At 40.8% G+C, this 22790-nt stretch overlaps 1 protein-coding gene across 1 annotated transcript in view; it reads right to left on the bottom strand.

Moving 5' to 3' along the window:
* Nucleotides 1-1824: 1824 nt before the first annotated feature.
* LOC124606360 (neuropeptide F receptor-like) overlaps nucleotides 1825-22790 on the bottom strand; it is a 35602-nt gene continuing 14636 nt past the window's right edge. The window contains exon 3 of the mRNA XM_047138342.1: nucleotides 1825-3932. The gene's annotated coding sequence lies outside the window, so the exon portion shown is untranslated. The remainder of the gene's footprint in view (nucleotides 3933-22790) is intronic.

Below are 22790 nucleotides of genomic sequence, written 5' to 3'. Positions count from 1 at the left end.
GTAAGTAACGGGCCGCTGATTTGCGTACACGGTGATGGCGCCCGGTAGCGACTCTGATGGGTTCCGTCGGAATTACATCAGGCGAATTAGGTCACCGAGACATCAACGTGAGTTCACTATACTGCTCCCCAAATCACTGTAGCACGGTTCTGGCTCCGAGACACGGACAGTTATACTGCCGAACCATGATAATGCCGACGGGGAAGACATCAAGCATGGAGGGGTGCAGGTGGTTCGCAGCTGTCAGTGTGTCTTCGATTACTACCACGGGTCCCAAGCAAGCTCAGGAGAACGCCTCCAATAGTACGATACTGCTCCCACTAGCCTTCGTTTGGGGCAGGCTGCAAGTTTGGAATCACCGTTCACCTCGATGATGGCGTTTGTGCAGACGACCATCGACTTAATGTTGCAAAAATATGATTCATTCGAAGAACCGACACGTTTCCATTGATCGATCATCGAATCCATATGGTCATGTGCCCACTGTAATCGTAATTTACGACGTCTTTGGATTAACATGTGCAACATGCGGGAGTTGACTGCTGCAGAGCTCCATGTTCAACAGTGTACGATGAATGGTGTGCTCCGAAACACTTATGCTTGCACCAGCATTGTGCTCTTTCGGCAGAGATGCCACTGATCACCATGTATCCTATTTTACTGATCAGATAAGCCTCCGAACCCACGTTCTGTGAAGAATCGGGGACATCCAACCATTTAGCGCCTTGTGGTAGCTTCACTCTCCTTCTACCTCTTTTCGTGGATGCTCACGACAGTAGCACGTGAACAATCGACTATTTCACCGTTTTCGACATACTCGTTCAAAGGCTCTACATAATAATAATCCGCACTTTGTCAAAGTCGCTTATCTCAATGGATTTTCCCATTTGCTGCCCATATCTACGCTAGAGTGATCCCCTGCCCATGTCTGCTCCACTTACATACGTTTGTTACCACGTCACGTGCCTGCAACGCTACCAGGCGGCTTTCGACATCGCTGTGGGCATTCAACATAATGTTTTGGCTGATCAGTGTATAATCTATGCGCTTGGCAAGTGAAATGTGTGAATTTTAATTGGACAATAGACGTATTTTTCTTTCAGCTCTTCTACAATCTCAGGAAGAGCTGAACGCCAGATAACTGAAATGAGAATCAAAGTATAGACAATGCGCTACCTTCGCAAGAGGTGATTCCCTGGAAACGTCTTAATCACTAAATATTTTATTTGTAACGGATTTCGAGTAGTCACCACCAGATAACTGGGGGCCAAATTTAACAAAGTTACCTGCTCATGATTACTTGAAATGCATCATAAATATTTAACGATCAAGACGTTTCCAAGGAATTACTACATGCCAAGTTCGAATGGTCACATACCTTAAACATGGATGACTTCACCAGTCAAACGGAAGAATGTGCTATTTTGATAGTCGATTTCGTGCGGCTCGTGGACATGAATCGGTAATCTGTAGATACAGACCCATTACAGTAGCATCACCATTAATCTGAGCAACAGATTATTCTGCGATTTTCAGGTAACTCTGTAATTGTTTAATATTACTAGTTATTTCGGATGACCTTTCACTTCCATCATATCTTATGAAATTGTTGCAGATTAGAGGACCATTCAATCAGTGAGTTGTAGAACTTAGTAGGTTCATTTGTAACGGGTGTGTATAGTAAGACACAATGCATAATTTCTAAGGTAGGAAACACTGTTCAAAGCTAATTTATTATTTATTTACGTACCTGACATTATGTTAGACGTAACAGTTGCCTGAAATTTATTGTCACTCAGTCTTTGAGGAGTGTGGGGCTCATTATAAATTTCAGTATGTTCGTCATACATGGAAAATATATCAGAACAGACAACACATTAATACATTTCATCGTGCTGTAAAGAATGTCGTAATACTAATGCATATCATACGGAACAGTCACAAGTAATAATAGGAGTACATGTGAATATGTCACAAAAATGAAGGAACATTCGATTTACGAATATTTGCAGTTAAGTTTCTTGCAGTCACACTACTATTTTAACGTAAATTACGATTCTGTTTTCTTTACCGTTTTATTACCATAAACGGTGTAAAGAAGCCACTTGCGGGGCTTACGTACACAGTCCATTGTTTGTAATGGTTTGGTTATACCAGTTGAGATATTCTGTCCAAGAGACGAAACATGTTCTTGTGACATGAAACGAGGTTTTCGTAGATCGCTGTAGTGGTTCACATATGTTCGGAGAATAACACATAATCAGTTAATACATTGGAGACGTAAATTACATATACACTGGTGTCCAAAATTAAAGCAATAAACTACTATTTCCCCGTACTGTGTCTAATTCACGATATAATCATACAAACTGTCAACAGATGTCGTAACGGTCCTGTTCTGCACCAAAGATGGCATTCCGATCAACGGACAAACAAGCCAGCAATGCCATCAGGGGCACCTATGTAGCGGGGTAGTCCCACATCTACAATCGTTGTGTACACACCCACAGACGGTGCAGTATGGCACAGACAAGATGCCTACGGACTCTCTGGAGGGCCATAGGAAGAATGGAAGCAGGAGAGTCGCAAACTGATGTGGCGCGATGGCTTAACGTGAATCGTTCTGTTGTTTCTTGGATGAGGTGACGGTTTATAGAGACTGAAACTGTATACCGGAGACCAGGACAGGGCTGATCACGCTAGCATCAGAAAGAGTGGAATATTATTTGGTTATAAGGGCACGTCGGTACCGCTTAAGTACTGCACTGCAAATGGCATCTGACAGCGCAGCATCCACTGGAGGTATTGTATCGAGGCAAACGGTGAACAGAAGGCTGCAGCGGAGTGACGTCTATTGTTGGAGATCTGCTGTCTGTTTACCTCTTGCGTGTCTTCACAGGAGACGTCAACATGCCACCTGGACGGTCGAACGGTGGGCCAACGTTCTTTTCACAGATGAGTCACGATTTGGTCTGGAGAGTGATTCTCGACAGACTCGCATCTGGAGGGATCCAAACATTGTGGAAGGAGGCCAATATCGAGGAGGATTCTTAATGGTGTGGGTAGGGATTACGTTGGCCACTCGAATACCTCTTTAATTGTACGGGTGAATCAGCTAGATTTAACTGCTGTCAGGAACCGTGAGGGGATATTGGGATCTCATGCATCGTTGTTGCGAGGTACTGTTGGCCCAGACTTCGTATTGATGGACGATAATGCTCGATCTCATAGAGCACGGGTGGTTGACGTTTTTTTGGAACCGTAAGATACTGCACGCATAGGGTTGCCTGCTTGCTCTCCCGATTTGAATTCCATAGAGCATGTCTGGGATACATTAGGGAGCCTGGTTCCATCACGTCCAAGATCTGCGTGCAGCTCTGTAGGAAGAATGGGCGTCATTGCCTCAAAATGAGATTGATGACAGCACTCACAGCATGTCCCGTTGTTGTCAGGCCTGTATTGGTGTCAGAGGTGATCACACCCCTTACTGAGCACATTAACTTGTTGTCACAAGGTGTGTGCAAATCCGTTAAGTGGGAAAAAAAGAAGAACATTTTTGTCTACCATTATCCGTGTTGCAGTTTATTACGTTCTGTATTATTTACATTTTTTCTACTTTTCTATCACCTGTCTGTACTGTTTTGTGGCAAAATAAAAGCAACCTTGCAAAATTTCCGATTTTTGCTTTAATTTTGCACACCATTGTAGTATCAGTTTTCGAAATACTTCTGGACACACCTGATGCACTATTAGGTGAAAAAGCAGTGAAGTGAGGATCTTTCAGAGCGTGTACTGATTGTTACGATAATCCTTGTGGGTGAGCACCACCCACGATTGCTGGTAGAACGGGATGATACTGCCCGATGGCTGTGGCGTAAGCTGCCTCCTTGACGAACGCTGAGCCTGCACGGTCAGGGCTGTTGGCGAGTGACCTAAGGGAAGAAACTGAATTGTACTGAATATTTACCAAGATATTTTCTGTCAATATCCTACAACTAGTTAGGAGATTACATCACTGATTTACATGTATAATAAGGAGCGAGGTATTTTTTAGACTACGTTGCTACTCTTTTATAAATAAATTTCATGACTTTAAAACTAAGCACTCAATCGGATCGTGATCTCAGACATTCAGGAAAGCTGGAGAGGCGATAGGCTCTCTTTAGTGACTGGAAGGAAGGAAGATTACGGGTTAAAATTAGTGATTGGAGACCGAGTGTTAAATTATGAGAGATAAAGGCAAAGAAATGTTTGTTATTGCTCTATAGATAATTCCAGAAATTGTGTGGCTTATGAGAGATGATAACAAAGAAGGGAACCGTTCATTTGCTTACAAGATCACTCACCGCAGTACTACATTTGCGAGGACATGTGTAATGACAGATACCGTTTCGTAACAGTTTGTGCTAAGTTTTCTGTTAAATGTTTGCTTCTCCGGAAATCTGGAGAAGTAGGCTGAAAAGAGAACATTTTGCGAATATATTGGTCAGGCTTCAGAAATAGAGATCCGCTCACTTTGAAGTTGTAAGTTTAAGAGCATAATTTTGCCGTTTGTTGCATTAAGTAACATAAAACAGTAGCTCTAATAGTGGTAACTGTTATTACGAAAGACGCCGAAAGGACAGTGAAATTTACAAGACTGCTATATCAAACAAGTGGAGACAGCCTTGTTTTACTCCAGACTGAACTATAAAACTTCTAGTTCTGGGCGAATTCTTTCACAGGATGTACTCTAATTGAATAAAATTCTTACTAAGGCTTTAAACAGAAAATACGGGCGATAAATAATTGTGTAATGTTTTCGCTGACTCTTTACAATGTCTTACGCAAATTCTGATGGAAAGAAATGACTGACTGGCAGCACTGTTTCGTTCTGATACTACTGGAAAGGAGAACGACTATTGAAAACCGATCGAAATAAATAAAGTGAACAAACCTAGATATGCTAATAACGATTTATCGTAGTCTCAGTTAACAAAGAGGAGCAACAATATTGCAAGACGGCAAAAGTGAGATTTTCTAGGAGAAGAAAAGCAGAAGATTCTAAGGAGAACTAACCGTAATATTTGTTTATATCTTTCTAGCTGCTGTAAATGATTCGTCCAAGTTAACTTTCTTCGAGTGTTGTTGGGAATGGAGCATGTTGCAGACAACTCGATATACATATTGTCAGGTGAGAATCACTTGCAACGCATTAGGTATGTAAGTGAGATAAAAGAAATTATTGTAGCCGCGGTGTTAAGACAAGGAGAGTATTACAAAATGCACTTGTAACTGCTTTCGTGAATGTGGCACCTGTGATTGACAGGTTAGCAAAAACGTGACTTACTGATGTATCAAGCACCACACCTTGCTGCTGATGTGAAGCGTGCGTGGTTTAGGATTCGTAAAGGTCATTAGAATGGAAAACCTCAGCAATTAAAAACTGAAAAGCAAAATATGCGAAGTATTGTTGAAGAATTCATTATCTGGCAATGGTCACAATGACAAGATATGAAGAAGGAACAAATAGAGTATATTAACATTGATAATAGTTAATTGCTTATAAATTGGAAAATATAGCTAGCATTTTATATCTGTCATGTAACGAATACGTACACTCGCTCCAGGTGCTCAAAGATCTTCTTGATAGTAATACGATTCCAGTAACAAACACAAATGAATTGTTGAATGAGATATGACTGTATAAAGGATTTTGCTCAAGATCTTTGGTATTATGCAATAAAATGTAAATAAACATCAGCAAATAGTAGAAAAATATCTGCATATGAATGACATTTATATAACTTGCATAAAGTACAGATATCTTTGCGATGAACATCGAGAATGAGCAGAGTGGTATGAGCATTCGAAAATGATAGAAAAAGAACTTTCGTTGTTACTTCCTTCACGGAGTTCTGTTAGGAGCGCAACAATTAGCACCTTGTGGCATATATTCTAAATTTTTACTCATGTAATCTTCTTTGGGGCTCAGATGTGCAGAGCATGAAAGCTATTTTTCAACAACTGAAAAGATGCATAGGAACAATTAATGATAATACTAATCGGCCTCAAAATGATCTAATAAGATAGAGATTCTAGTAAACATCTTGTTTCTCCACCAAGATACATAAAAAATGTAAATAATTTGAACATAAACATTCCCGTTAAATTTAATAAAGTTCTGTTAGTAGTGTAACAACCACCTTGTAGGACGTATTATCTGTGAAATGGACAATTTGCTCAGGGGCATCTCTGTTGGTGAACCAGATTCTGTAGGATCTTCAGCGCTGAATGATGACTATGTTGATCTTACATCCATCATTACACAGCAGAGCTGAGATAGCACGCAAACGTACAGAATCGGATTAAAATGTGCCGAGGAAGGCAACTGAAAAGTTAGCATCTTCACACATTATCTTCAGATGAGTGGAACCACTTCTGGAGCGTTTTATACATAACATCGTTCGAATCGTGAGTTGACTGCAAAGTGATCAAAATAGTACGAAAAAATTTACATCTTTGCACGCTTTAGCAGTCGCAAAATCAGAAACGCATGATTCAGAAATAACTAATGCCTCATTTCCCATCTTTTGCAGATGTAGCTCCACTTCGCCCTGTGAGCTAACAATAATACTTGAGAGAGTAGCTTCGATGGGACGATAGAAAATTACGAAACTCGTTGATTTAGATCTGCGGCTGTAGATGGAAAGTATTTTCTGTTGTTTGAAAACAGAGCACTCGTTTCACAAAGAGGTTTGTGAAACGAGTGCTCTATTTTGAAACAACGAAGAATGGACGATGGAATAGTAATAGATCTCATTGAAAAATCTAATAAAGAAGTTCGAAACTGTGATCAAGAACGTTTACTGCTAGCAAAATAAGTAAAGAAAAATATAAATAACATGAATATAAACCTTTCTGGCTGTGACTGTCAAAGAAGAAGTGGATGGAAGTTACATTTACCAGTTAGAGAAAACGTGATAATTGTAAAGAAGAGTTTCCACAGTGAATGAATAAAATTGAACAATAAATTGCCGGAAGAGACAGAGTATAAACTTGAAACGTTGTACTGTGGAGAATATGAAATCGTATGAGAAACGCGTGAGAAAACATTGATTTTTATTTTTTTAGGCGAGAAGTAAAAGTTTTACTGAGCGTCTAACTACAGAGGTAGATTTAGCATTTCTTCGACTACGTGAAACCATATGTATTAAGCACATCAGATGATTTCCTTAACCATGTATCGTACGGAACAGTAACGTGAATTTGAGTAAATTATTCGACAAAAAATTGATATTTTTGCGTCTTACAATCTGGTATCAGAGTTTGATAATGAACTGGTTTTATTTTGCTATTGTCTACAGTGTTTGTGATACTTCAGTATTAATTAAAACACAGCGCATATTTTGAAAAGTTTGTCATAAAAACGTAGTCGCTGTTCAGATTACGTTTCCTGCCTTTTAGGTCAAAAAATGCAGCGTACCAGATATAGCTAACTTATCGTATTTTCTTTTACGTCAGAAGGATAGCCACATCTCTTGTAATATCGAGTAAATAAATGACGACGTATTTGAAAGTTGTCCGCCACAAGGCGAGCAGCGAAGCGTCACAGAAAAACCTATTACTGCTTGCTGTGTCTTGTTGCTTGTCATATCACTCCTGTGTGACACACAGGTGTCGCACGGGCAACCGTCGCGTCGTGCGACCTTTACTGCAACGTGTCGTTACACATACTGTATCACGTCAGTGAGAAACCACGCCTAACAGTTCAAAAGGCAACGCCATTTAATTTAAAGCGTTGATGATCGTTAAATGCGTGACGACAGTAGTGGTAAAGCGACACTGTAATTAGTGGTGATGCTGAAGTGGCAGTGAAGATGGGGTTTTGTGACGCCACCATGGAGCTTCCAACATTTAGAAACAAGGAAGTAGAAGAAGACACAAGCAATAACAAGAAAAGTCTTGAAGAGTGTATTCAGCATAAAGAGGGCAAATAATGCACATGCGTACAAGTACAGGGGTGGACATTGTGGTAAAACTGTGTGTTAAAGTTGTGAACATCTAAAATGAAACATTCAGTGAGTCAGCTAATTAGGATTATTAATCACACTACCTTAGAGTTTATTGCTGTTCATAACGCTTGTCGGAAGTCGAAGACAACGAGCAGGAAGCAGGTATGGGTTGGTGAGGAGGGGGGGGGGGGGGAGGGAGCGAAAGTAGTGGCCCGAAATACCGTTGGCTTAGGCGCCGTCGCCTGGGCATGACGTTAACCATGCTAGACACTTGACTAACCTAAGCTCGCAGCTAATTCAGTCTGCTCACTAGACTAAGGGAACCCACTTGGCAGTACACATCGACGTCTCGTTTTAGTAGAACAAAGGCAGACATACCAAAAAAAATTCAGTTATAAGTTGAAGGTTTTTAAATGCAGGAAAAGTGGATGTGGATGATAGAATAATGCGTTTCTGTGAGAAATTAAGCCGGCCGCGGTGGCCGAGCGGTTCTAGGCGCTTCAGTCCGGAACCGCGCGACTGCTACGGTCGCAGGTTCCAATCCTGCCTCGGCATGGATGTGTGTGATGTCCTTAGGTTAGTTAGGTTTAAGTAGTTCTAAGTTCTAGGGGACTGATGACCTCAGATGTTAAACCCAATAGTGCTCAGAGCCATTTGAACCATTTTTTGTGAGAAATTAAACAGTTCATTTTATATTAACTTCGTATGCCCTACACAGTACATTTGCGAGTGACCACAGGGCTGTGTCAACAAAACTGGAGACTGATACAGGAAGGACTATTTCCGCCGTGCGTTGCTGTTGTACAACGGTCGACAAATGACTACCGTAAATTTAGCGTTGACTGAATCGAGTGAAGTTCAGGAATCGTATCAGGATGATGAGTGAATCCCTATTCCATACAGCCCAGGGTGTCGTTGATGCTACTGATTTATAACCAAACAAGTGGAAAGATTTCTGCTGCTGTGGCGGCCTTTCTGTTTAGATAACTCCTAAATAAATCTAACTTCTGAGCGGAAAATTCTAATCCCACTTCTTGATAAAATTATCTTTTTGATGCTGTGTCATGGTAAGGAAATGAAAATGGTTCAAATGGCTCTGAGCACTATGGGACTCAACTGCTGAGGTCATTAGTCCCCTAGAACTCAGAACTAGTTAAACCTAACTAACCTAAGGACATCACAAACACCAATACCCGTGGCAGGATTCGAACCTGCGACCGTAGCGGTCTTGCGGTTCCAGACTGTAGCGCCTTTAACCACACGACCACTTCGGCCGGCAAGGAATTGAAAAGAAATGACACCATACATAATTATTTTTGAGAAGTATAGTGAAAAAGCAAATACGCGGTAATATTAGAAAATAGAAACTTAATAAACTGAACACACTTTCCATCTACAGCCGCAACTCTGAATCAACGAGTTTCGTAATTTTTTTCATGCCGTCGAGACTACTCTCTCAAATATTATCGTTAGCTCACAGGGCGAAGTGGGATAAATCTGCAAAAGATGGAAAATGAGGCATTAGTTATTTCTAAATCATGCGCTTCTGACGTTGCGACTGCTAAAGCGAGCAAAGATGTAAATTTTTGCGTACTGTTTTGATCACTTTGCAGTCAACTCGTGATTCAAACAACATTATGTATAAAACGCTCCAGTAGTAGTTCCACCCATCTGAAGATAATGCGTGAGGGTGCTAACTTTTCAGTTGCTTTCCTCGGCGCGTTATTATTCGATTTCCTCGGCTCTACTGTGTAATGATGTATCTAAGATCAACAGTGTCATCATTCAGCGCTGAAGATCCTACAGAATCTGATTCACCAAAAGAGATGCCCCTGAGCAAATTGTCCATTTCTCAGGAATTTATTACACGATTCTCGTAATTTTATCAGTTTTACTTTTTGTCTCGCTGCATGACCTCACTCCACATTTGGCCATTTTGTCTCATCTTGAGTTCCCTACATTATTCATAGTATGTCAATAATACACTTCCGTGGTAGTATTCTGTATAAATTTGAATTTTCTTATTACAAATTTTTAAAAATATTTTGCACACTACTGAAATATGTCAATAAATGTTTTATGGACCACTCATAAAAGGGAAAACAATAGAAGTAAAACAAAAGGGGTGGATTGTAACGGAATTAAATCAGGCTATGGTAAGAGGATTATGTTGGAAAACATGACACGGAAAATAAATAGTGGATAGCAAAATAACTAATGAAGGTCGGAGTAAAGGGGATATAAAATGTAAACGGGCAAGAAAAGTATTCTGATGAACATAAAGTTGTTAACAACTGGTACAAGTATAAATGTTAGGAAAACTTTACTAATAGTGGAGTGTAGCATTATATGAATGTGAAACGTGGACAAAAGGACTAGAGACAAGAAGAGAGACACAGTTTTTGGGATGTGGTGTTACAGAAGAACGCCAAATATGAGATGGTTTGACTGAGTAACGAATGTAGAGGAACTGAATAGATCTGAAAGATTTAGCTTTATGGCACAAATGGACTAAAACGATGGATAAGTTAATAGTCATAGGCATATACGTAATTAATTTTCTAGTGGATGAAGGAATGGGACAAACAGTAGTGCGAGGGCAAAACTTGACCACAATAATCAGATTGAAGTAGATCTAGATTGCGGTAGCTACGCATAGGTGAACAGACATCCACAGGATAGACTGTGATTGAGAGTTGTATGAAAGAAATCCTCATACTGAAAGTCCCAGCAGTAACACAACTGTTCACGTGTGTTAAGCTCGTTAAGAAATCTAGTATCTGAAAAATAATATATAACCGTCTTGAGCTGCTAGTAAAATTCCTTATTTACACAACCTGTTTCCGTCGACAGACGTCATCGGGTTCATAAAAGTGACCACAGCTTCATATCAGGCCATACAAAAAGTAATTATCGTCAAATGTTTGGTTTTTATAGATTGGCGATTTAATTTACATTACGACATGACAACAGTATCTAAGTCATGATTTTATTGTATGACGGTAATGATTTTATATTTCGCCTAGCTTGAAGCTAATTGGAGTCGGTCAACCGAAACAGTTAAGTAAATGAAGAACTGTAGCAACATCATTTTTGAAGTGTGTACGAGCTGTGGGGCAATACTTCCTGAAAATATGGTATAATTTTCATTAGTGTAGTGCCAGAAAAAACCACTGACCAGTATTTCAGGGAATGATTGTAAGCACCAAAACTAGAAAAAAATGTCGTATAACCACGTGTCCCGCAAAGCATACGTTCTGACATATGACCACTTGTTCAGAGGAGGTGGTCAACAAGAGGTCAGTTCATCTCAGTGCGTGCCTCTGCGCTTCGGTGTAAAGACTCACGCACTCTTCGAAATCGCCCTTGTTGGTTCAGAATGTGCTGAGGTGCACGGAAGACAGGATTGCGTAGTGTCTGCACATCGTTTACTGGAGTGGCATAGACCACTTGCTTCATTTGTCCAAATTATAAGAAGTCTAGTGTATTTAGGTGCAGGGAAGTAGCAGGTGCGCCGGCCGGTGTGGCCGTGCGGTTCTAGGCGCTTAAGTCTGGAACCGCGTGACCGCTACGGTCGCAGGTTCGAATCCTGCCTCGGGCATGGATGTGTGTGATGTCCTTAGGTTAGTTAGGTTTAAGTAGTTCTAAGTTCTAGGGGACTGATGACCACAGATGTTAAGTCCCATAGTGCTCAGAGCCATTTGAACCATTTTTGAACGAGCAGGTAGACGTATGGGACCAGTCCACCGTTTTTCAAATGTGCTCGTCAGATGCCTACGCAGTGCAGAGAAAATGTGCTGGTACCCCATCATGCATGAACCACGTCTGCAGTCTTTCCTGACATGGCGCGTCCTCCAGCAACATAGGCAGTACGTTCTTCAGAAAGCAGTGTTAGTGAGCTCCGGTTAACACTGGAATGGTACCCTTCGTCGATGCGACGAACATGCAAGGATGTTTACTGTACTGAGCAGCAGTACCGCTGCCTAGCGTCATGCGCGCTCAGCTATGCTTCGAGTGATTAGTAGTCTACGCGACCTTGGCACGAACAGGCGGCGGCACGCAGCCCCTGGTGAGTTTCTTTCAATAGTTGAGATGTCAGTTCGTCGATACGACGAATGAGTAGCAGTAAGAGAAGAAACCATATTCGTCAGAGCGAATAATGTGTAGCATTACAGAATAAAATTCCTTCATTGGCATGACAAGGGGTAGCAGTAACAGCGCACATTTACTAGAAGTAGTGTAGTTCCATTAGTAAATTCGTTACATATTTTGGTAGTAATAACAACGCTCTTCATTTTGTCTGTAGAACATGACTTCGAGTAGAAGATGCTTGGATGATGACGAATTTAGAGCACTTTTAGAAGAAGATTTGGGCGACGTGCTGTCGTCGGAGGAAGAGGAGTTGTTGAACATGTCAGAAGAGGCCGACCCTAACTACGAGCCTTCTTGGAGTTCAGTCAGATGGAGATGAGACCAATCGTCGACCCATCGACGACGTGGAACAGGAAATTGCAAACCACACCATTGAAGCCTCAACCTCATCTTCTCCATCCATGCAGAAAAACAAACGAACAGGGCGTCAGAAGAGTGAAATTCTTAGTACCTGGAAAGGTGGTAGCTACAGCTGGAAGACACCTACCAAACAAACGGGAAAAACCCCGAAGAGGAATGTGATTCACTTCACCCCAGGCCCTGCAGGTCACGCGAAAAATGCACGAAGTCCACGTCAGTGCTTTCATTTATTGTTTACTTCAAATATGTTGGACGCAATAATTACTTACACCAACGATGAAATAAAAACACAACCATTTCTTGTGATGAGTGCTGCTAAAAAGAACAGTCACATGTCAGTTGACGTTCTGTTTGACACAACGAGGTCCGGAGAAAGATATCGAGCCGCAATGTCATCATCATGATTCAAGTTTCTCATAAATTGCTTGCGATTCGATGACAAAGAGACGAGAGCAGACAGGCGAAAGATAGACAGATTGGCCCTCTTGTCTGCCATATGGGACCCATTCCTTATAAATTGCAACTGCAAACCAAGCAGCTGGTTGGATTTCGAGGCCGTTGTCCTTTCAAAATGTACCTTCCATCGGAACCCAATACGTACGAGGTTAAAATTTTCATGATATGTGATCATTCAACAAGCTATATATTCAATGCTGAAATATACACTGACAAAACAACGCTCCCAAGAGAAATGTCCTTTAGCGAATTCATAACTACTAAACTTGTGGAGCCTCTGAGCAATTCTAACCGTAACTTGACGTGTGACAACTAGTTCAGTAGCATACCTCTTGCAAAGACCTTGCTCACCAGGCATGGAATAACTATGCTTAGCACAATAAAGAAAAATAAGCGAGAACTGGTTCAAATGGCTCTGAGCACTATGGGACTTAACATCTATGGTCATCAGTCCCCTAGAACTTAGAACTACTTAAACCTAACTAACCTAAGGACATCACACAACACCCAGTCATCACGAGGCAGAGAAAATCCCTGACCCCGCCGGGAATCGAAACCGGGAACCCGGGCGTGGGAAGCGAGAATGCTAGCGCACGACCACGAGCTGCGGACTAAGCGAGAACTACCGAAGGATTTTACAGATCCCAAGTTCATGAATCGGGGCCCTGGCTCAAGCTTCTTCTTGTTTTCCGAGGACATCACCGCTGTTTCGTTCAAACCAACCAGGAAAAATAAAATGGTTATTCTTATTTCTACGATGCATTATGACAACAGCGTAAATGAAGAAACTGGCAAACCACAAATTGTAAAAGGCGCAGTGGATACCTTGGACCAAGTGTGCAGTAATATGAATTGTGGTAGAAATACTAGACGTTGGCTCCTCTCCCTCTTCTTTAACATGGTGAACATAGCTATTCACAACTCCTATGTTATCTACGTTGCCAATCTTCAGAATAACCAAAGAGCACCTACAAAGTTTGCATTCCCCATGACAATGGCTGACGAATTGATGTCGCCTTGGATGCACATTGACTCACACAACCAGTCCCACAATTGCTCAACAGTACGATATGCAGATGCCTGAATGTGATGCATCCAGCTGATAATAGCCACCAACAACCTATCCAACAACCTAGTCGACTTCACGGCGATAGAAAAATATGTGCATACTGTTCTTACAAAAAACGAAGAGTGACAAAATCGATATGTGAAAAGTACAATAAAAATATTTGTGGGGATCATAAACACATGCTTAGTGGAGATTGTTTGGATTCTTTGTGAGCTCTGACATATATATGTGATATTTGTGTACTCGTAATTTACCGAGACTGATTGGTTGTAGTAGTATATAAAGTACACGTTCAAAAGCATTTATTCACTAGCCACTATTCACGAACATGCATGGTGAGGAGCCTCTGAAGAACAGGTGTTTCTTTTTGTTTCTAAATCTCTATATAGTAATGTGTTACTTTTATTCTTACATTATTACTGTGATTGTTACAGTGGAATCTATTGTAATGCTTATTGTTACACAGTTATATTGTTCTTTTCTTACAGATTTTCAAGTGAGTGTTGTCAAAAAGACAGATGGAATTTAATTGCCTGCTCTTACATTAATAAACATCAAACGAAACATACTTCTGAAATAGTTCTTTACCTATATCCCCATACTAGTCCTCGTTTGAACCCTACTTATTTTGAAATTTTGATATGTTATTGATTGTAAACGAGTATTACACACATTCCGAGGCTCAAATCTACATAAACTGCTGTTATTGTTGATTATACACATGAAAAGTGGTGGTGTTCGTCGAATCGACGAATGGGTGGCAGTGATCGTCAAAAATTCTTGGGTAGCATTCCAGGGTTAATCTCAATGGTAGCACGTGTGGCACTAGTAATCTGTCACTAAGAGCACCAATTCATGCATTGATTGAGAATCGTTCCTGATGCCGTGTTTCTTGAACCACATGGGGATTTTCATCAGCTCATACATGCTGAATATGGAGATTTACAATTCCATCTCTTTTAAACCCTGGACGCGCTGAACTTTGTACGGATACAACAACTGCTGATGAAGTACCGCCGAGACCAGAGGATGACTAATACATTCAGCGCCTGGTATACGTGGCACACTGTTTTCAGGATTGTCGTCCACTGCACCTAGAACACGCTCCTCCATTTCAAGCGTACGAACTGAACGAGGCCTTCCACTGTTTGCTATGTTGGGTGCTATGGAACCTGTTTCCCGAAGGCGCTGGAACAATTCGCTGAACAGCTTAAAAGATGGTACCCTGCGTGTTGAAAATCGTTCAGTGTACAGATTACAGGCTCTCAGATTAACTCCATCTACTAAACCGTAGCAGCACATAACGTCTGCCATTTCCCTTGTGGTATAAAAGACCTCCGTTGCTTGGTCGTGTCAGAGTATGCGCAAGAGAGGAAACATAATGACAGGTACTTCAAACGCGTCCGGTAAGAAGGCCAAAGATAACAGTACGCAGCCAGAGTTAGCAGAAATGTACCTACGCATAAACAGATGTAAGAAGGCTATAGTACAATCACACAATGTAAACGGGACAACTCACTGCAGGTCAATGAGCCAACTAATGTTTACATCGATACTGCGGTACAATACCTCAGGACACTGTTGACAGTGGTAAGCCGCAGAGCGCCAATACAACAATGGAGTTCATATCCAGAACCACATGTTCATGATGCATTCCTATCTCGCCGTATTCCATGCGAGGAGTTGTAACTAACGGCAATCATCGGTGGTCGTCTGTAGTAGGACAAGTAATGCATTGCCATGGATGACTTCATCCCTTCATATATCATATGTCAGAACATACGCTTTTTAGGATCCATGGACATAAAATATTTCTGTCTCGTTTTGATGTATACTATCACCCCTCGAAGTATCGGATACCTCTTTTTAACACCATGTATACCGATTGAGCACAAGTCGTGAGAAGGCCCTGAAAAACGAGTAGGTTGTCTACTTTGACTCCATACACTACTGTTAGGAAAGGGTTCCTACACTTCACACTCGTGTTGTGGCGATCTCATTCATAACATGCCATCGATCGCAGTCTGCAGCTCTGCAGAAAGCGTCATAATCATCATACCATCACCATCACTTTCAGGCATGAAGTCTGTTCCGTCTTAGTGGTCGAACATTTTTCATGCCAGCTCTTCTTGGGTGTTGCTACACTTGTTTTTCCATGTGATACATACACTGAAGAGCCAAATAAACTAGCACACCTGCGTAATATCGCATACGGACCCCGCGAGCACGCAGAAGTGCCTCAGCATGACGTGGTATGGACTCGACTAATGTCTGAAGTACTGCTGGAGGGAACTGACGCCATGACTTCTGCAGGGCTGTACATAAATCCCTAAGAGTACGAGCTCTTGCAGATCTCTTCTGAACAGCACGTTGCAAGACATCCCAGATATGCTCAATAATGTTCATGTCTGCGGAGTTTGGTGGCCAGTAGAAATGTTTGCACTCAGAAGATTGTTTCTGGAGCCACTCTGTAGCAATTCTGGACGTGTTGGATGTCGCATTGTCCTGCTGGAACTGCCCAAGTCCGTCGGAATGAACAACGGACATGAATGGATGCAGGTGATTAAACAGGATGCTTACGTACGTGTCACCAATCAAAGGCGTATCTAGACGTATCGGGGATCCCATATCACTCCAACTTCACACGCCACACACCATTACAGAGCGTCCACCAGCTTGAACAGTACCCTGCAGATATGCAGGGTCCATGGATTCATGAGATTTTTTCCATACCCGCAATCGTCCATCCGCTCGATACAATTTGAAACGAGACTCGTCCGACCAGGCAACATGTTTCCAATCATCAACTGTCCGATGTCGGTGTTGACGGGCCCAGGCGAGGCGTAAAGCTCTGTGTAGTGCAGTCATCAAGGGAACACAAGTGGGCCTTGGGCTCCGAAAGCCCATGTCGATGATGTTTCGTTGAGTCGTTCGCATGCTGACACTTGTTGATGGCCCTGCACTGAAATCTGCAGCAATTTGCGCTAGGGTTGCACTCCTGACGTTGGTCCCGTTCTTGCAGGATTTTTTTCCAGCCGCAGTGACGTCTGAGATTTGATGTTTTACCGGATTCATGATATTCGCGGTACACTCGTAAAATGGTCGTACGGAAAAATCCCATGTCGTTGCTACTTCGGGGATGCTGTGTCCCATCGCTCGTGTGCCGACTATGACACCATGTTCAGACTACCTAATTACCTGCCATTGTAGCAGCAGTAACTGATCTAACAACTGCGGCAGACGGCTGTCTTATACACGCGTTGTCAGTGCCGTATTTTGCTTGTTCACATATCTCTGTATTTGAATACGCATGCTTATAGCAGTTTCTTTGGTGCTTCAGTGTATTTCATGACCTGTAGTGGTAATTGTTGTCTGCATATTCATCTATTGGATCGTTTATCAATGGTTCTTTTAACTAGTTTTTAATACCTACATTTTTAAATTATCTACTCTTGTACGTACTTTAAGAAATTTTAGGGACCTCATTTAGGCTGCTTCACCCTTATTTCTCTGCTGTTCGGGAAGGGACCAAGTCTCACTGACACAGAGAAGTAGCATACAACTGCTGTGGCACATGGCTGCTCCAAGGATATTCAGGACACAGTTTTCCGATTAACGATCCGAAAGCATGTTGCTGACCTCACAGTCGACCTGTATTTCGAGCCACCAGAAGGAGGATCGAGCCAGAGACGGTGGCCACGCCGCGGGCCAATGCTGGATAGCGACAACCTGCAACTGCCCTAGCTCGCAGGGTCAAAAAAGCGTGTTCAGCAAGCGTCTGCCTTGATGCAGCGACTTCAGCTCCGACGGACGCCTGTAGACCTCGCCAAAACATCAACCCATAAGGCCTAGAGTTCAGAACCATCCTGACGACGAGAAGTATTCCTCTTCCGCCCCTTCGTGCCTTCGTGAAGGTTGTCACATTACAGGCCTCTATAGATTTATAAAATTTGTTCTATGTTTCTTTCATCACTCAGTTTCTTAAACTTCTTGAGAAAATCACATTTCGTTTAAGGAGATGGTGACTGACGTTTGATAATTTTTGTGATTTGTTGACGCAACAGTTTTTCTATGAAAAGTAACTGGATTCAGCCCCATTGACCTTCAGCAGATGCTAGAGAAATTAATAAAAAGCTTATATTCACACTTTAAAGTAGCTAAAAGGATTGGAACTAGGTCTGCTTGTGAGCTATTAAAAGTGCCTACTTGTGATCTAAGGAAAATGTTACTATAACGTATGTGGATCGTACCCAAGAACGGCATTTAGTGAAAAAAATATTCATGTATTGTCAAACTGACCGTATTACCAACAATACAGATACAACAAAGCGTACCCTTCTTTCCTTAATCTTCTCACTGTATGTGCATGTCATCGATAAGAGTTAATTTGTTTCATGTTCTGTCAATCATTTTGCCCGAAAAGTCTTAATGGTCTGGAACGGGTCATTTCACATTGCAAATTAATTTGTAAATATGTCAACGAGCAGTAAACTGACAAGTTTTTTTTAATATGAAATGTGAGTTGCTAATTCCTACTTATCACCTTTTACACATCACAATAATAAAATTCGTCTGTGGAACAGAACGAGTTGTCAAGGAGAAACTTGTCCAGTACGTTTTCAATTGTTACTTTTTGTCTCTCAGACGTTTCACATCAGCTGGTAAGCGATCAAAATTTTAGTTGCAGCATTGTGCACCCCTTTCTCTGAAAAAAACAACCTTCATGCGGAGTAATGAATCTCATTTTCTCTTTTGTTATTTTAATTACGAGTTTGTACATCATTGTTCCTTTTGAACTTACAATAAACTTCGTGACGGAATAAATATACTGTGAACCAGTAATCAGAATGGCCAACTCTTTAAACAGATGTCTAAAAGATGACCGTAGGTGTGCACCACTATTACTCTTACAATACAGTTTTGAGAAATGAAGACTTTTTCTTAAACAAGAGTCGCCCCAGAAAATTGTTCCATACGACGTTATTGAATGAAAATATGCGAAACATGTCAATTTAATGACTTGTCTCTAACCAAGATTTGCAATGATTTGAAGTGCATATACGGATGAACTAAATTGTTTTAGGAGTTCCAAAATGTAAGTTTTCCAGCTTAAATTCTCATGACTATGGACACCTAAGAATTCTGAAGTTTCTACCCTATTTATTATTTCCTCACGATGCGTTGCACTTACCATTGGTGTATTGACCCTAGATGTGCAGAACTGAAAATGTTGCGTTTTTTTTGTAACTGAAGATGAGAGCATCTGTAGAAAATAAGTCAGAGATATTTTTAAGAATATTGTTTACCTGTGCTTCTGTTTCTGTATGTGCTTGCAGAGAGTATAATACTAGAGTCATCTGCAGAAAGAATTGCTTGTGCTTATTGCACAGTATATTAGACGGAAAGTCACTTGCATTTGTGAGGAACCATATTGGACCTAAGACTGATGATTAGAGAAATGTCGGCGGGCTACACTGGTTGAATTAATAAGTAGAGCTTTTGCATTCTTTTGGTTAGATACGACGTTATCCATTGGTTAGCCATACCAATAATCCCATAAAACTTTAATTTATCTGGGACTATATTATGGTTCTCATAGACGATCTTTATTATTGCTCCTTTGTTTCTTTTATGACAAGTAATTACTGTATTTTAAATATGGTTTTTCTGATTTAACGGCCTGAATTCTAGTTTTAGGTTTTACATGTAACTGATCGAAACAATGTTGTAAAATGGTCATATTTTATGGTTTGCATATGATGCGCGGATCTAGTGCTAAGAGTAAGGAGAGAAAGGTTCACTTTGTTGTATTTATATAATCCCAGATTTTTCGCAAAAAGGACAGTCTGAGAACGGATGAAAATTTTTTCAGAAAATGCTGTTCTTAGATATGATCAGCGCATATTTTAATAACACTGTACTTAGCTGCCAAACAGACCACTCTTAATAGTACCTTTCGTAGCTCGCCAGAAGACTTAGTTCAGATGTTTTTACTTGTTTTAAGGTCGCAGATGTTGCTAAAAGTGGCTATGATTGTTTCATAAAAAAGTAACTCTCTCAACAAGTAAACAAAAATTATTTTAAAGATCTGTTTCCAGTCTCGCAGGTACTACGGAATTTTACAAGTATTTTTATCTGCATCTTTATCTTCTACATAACTTTTTGATTTCAAAGGTAATCTTGTGCGTTCTGTTTCTTGTCATAAATGATAATTTTTCACGTTATATTTCCGAACCCCGCAAATTTCATTACTTTTGTCTTATCACTTTTGGTGCGGTAAGCTTAGCTTGTGGACAGCGCTTTTCAGTCTTGTCTTCATCAACTGGTCATCAGCGAATAAACAACTGAAGCCCATTCGTCAAGACTTGCGGTCATCCTGTGTAGCGATTTACGAGTCTGGAAACACTATCTCTGCATTAAGAATAATATACACGATGTTTACCTTGGAAACCTGAGCTTTTGTGTAATGTCCTACATGCTTTAACCCACGCGTTCTGCTTGTGTATTTGCCCGGTACATTCAAACGTCGTGTACGGCACATCTTCAAATTGGACAAACCTTCCCGTGACTTAAAGCCTCTCACTTTATTTGCGCCGCTGGACTTGGACCACTCGACAGTGGGCGAATTCGGTTCAAAACTCGGACAGAATTAAAAAAAAAGGGGCGAATCCCGAATTTAGTCCAGCGAAATCTTGTGTAGATTGAACTGGTGCATTCTTGTTCAATGCTGTGATGTCATTCCAGTCTCGAGTCGCTATGGTCGTGACGTCACAGTTGACGGTCAATAGTGAATCGGCCAACGATATATTTTTTGGATGTTGTTTGCTTGGTTTGTTTAATACAGGGCGACCACTAATAAAACCGCAAACTACAGGGATGGATTCCTGACTGAAATGGAGGGAAAAAAGGCCGATGAACATGTGTCCGGATACTGATGGAGTGCGTGCAACAATAAAAAATCGTGCTGAGAGACAACAGAGCTGCATCGCATCCACTTCAAAACAGTTGTTCGAAGTGACATCCATAGGTGACAGGTATAGTGGCGGCTGTCATGCAGGATACACTGAAAGGTGGCTACACTGAGCCACAGCGCCAGAGATTGCGCCAAAGAGTATTATTCAGCCGCCTCCACTGGCAGTGCTTGTCGAGAACTCGTAGTAGTGAGTGCTTGCTGAGATGTCGTAGTGAAAAGTTCTTGTCGAGAAGTCGTAGTGGAGAGTGCTTGTTCCATGTTTTATGCAGTTGTTTGATGGGATAGACAGCAGATGTTGTTCTAATGGAGATGTTGTAATGATCAGAGTGCTTTTCGTCAATATATATGAAGGTAAAATATTCCCTGTTTTTTTTTCATTATTTCAGTGTCTTAAATAATGCGTCATTACAGGTTCAGTCAACAAAGCATCTGGCTCGTGTTCTTGTATTAGAATGTAATTCTGGTTTCCTTACGCAATTATAGTATTTATACATATTTTTTATTTACTTCAGTATAAATGATATTTAAAATTTCTTGTCTTATTGAAGAAGAACCGTGCCAGATGTGTACGTTGAATCACACTTCCACACACAGAACAGTTACACTTGTGCTTTTTGACAGTTATTACACTGCATTCTTCGTGAGCAATTGAAATAGCAAGTGACACTTGACACAAAAAATACTCCACATGTTTGCTTCTGCCATGATTCTTGAAGTGGTGTACACACTGTGAAATATCACTAATATTCACACTTCGTAATCGTACTTACTTACTGAGAGTTATTCAAACTAAAGGCTGTTAGAAGTCATGTATGCATTTCTTTTGTTTAATGATGGACAAGGTAACCAAAATTCATAATGAGTAGAAGATTTGGCTCAGGTGGACTACACAGAGGTTGTGTGTGAACATTGTGTCTTCGGATTGTATGGGATGATGAACTGAGGTTTGCACTAGGATTTTATCTGTACTTGTTCGAGGAGACTGACTAGAAGAAAGAGTTGTTATGGAAGTGAAATGATATTGGTGCTAAGGTTTATATGTATCGACGTATTGAAGAGGTATTATTGAGGTATTGAGATTATGTGAAGTTGATGATTATTGGAGTTTTGGTGGACAAGAGGTAAGGTAAATGATATTGATAATAAGGTTTATATGTATCGACGTAAGAGGTATTATTGAAGTATTGAGATTATGTAATGCTGATGATTATTGGAGTTTGGTGGATAAGAGGTAAAGTAAGTGAGGAGCATATTTTTTTTGTTGGTTTATATGGAACAAGGAGGATGAAGATGGCAGACTGGAACACTAAAGTGGAAGGACGATTGTCTACACACACTTTGTTAAATCTATAAGCAGTACATACTTTTTTTTGGAGAGAGGAAGTAATTGCATATCTTGGCTCACTGACAGTTGTTCAGCAACCGTACATTTTGATTTGGCTTGGCAAACAGTGGTCTTGACATGATGACTATGAAGTTGACTAATTATTATTGACTGTCATACACTATGCCACTACTACTTGATACACATGATGAACATCAAATTTTGACAGAATTGCATTTACACAGTTAACACTATTTAATTACACAGTAGTACTTAATGTGGATGAAAGATGAGTGAGTGTGTTTTGTGTGTTTTCCCTTCCTAATCCCAGAAAAGTGGTACCGACTTACCTCCTAAATATTATCTTACTTGTTTGTTGTGGCTTGCACTGACACCCATAAATATTATAGGTTTACTGATATTTGTGTATTTGTAATAGTTAATATGACAATTATCTGATAT

Source organism: Schistocerca americana, chromosome 3 (genome assembly GCF_021461395.2).
Source record: "Schistocerca americana isolate TAMUIC-IGC-003095 chromosome 3, iqSchAmer2.1, whole genome shotgun sequence".
Lineage (NCBI taxonomy): Eukaryota > Metazoa > Arthropoda > Insecta > Orthoptera > Acrididae > Schistocerca > Schistocerca americana.
The sequence above is the reverse complement of the archived record's forward strand: the minus strand, read 5'-3'. Positions and strand labels throughout refer to the sequence as shown.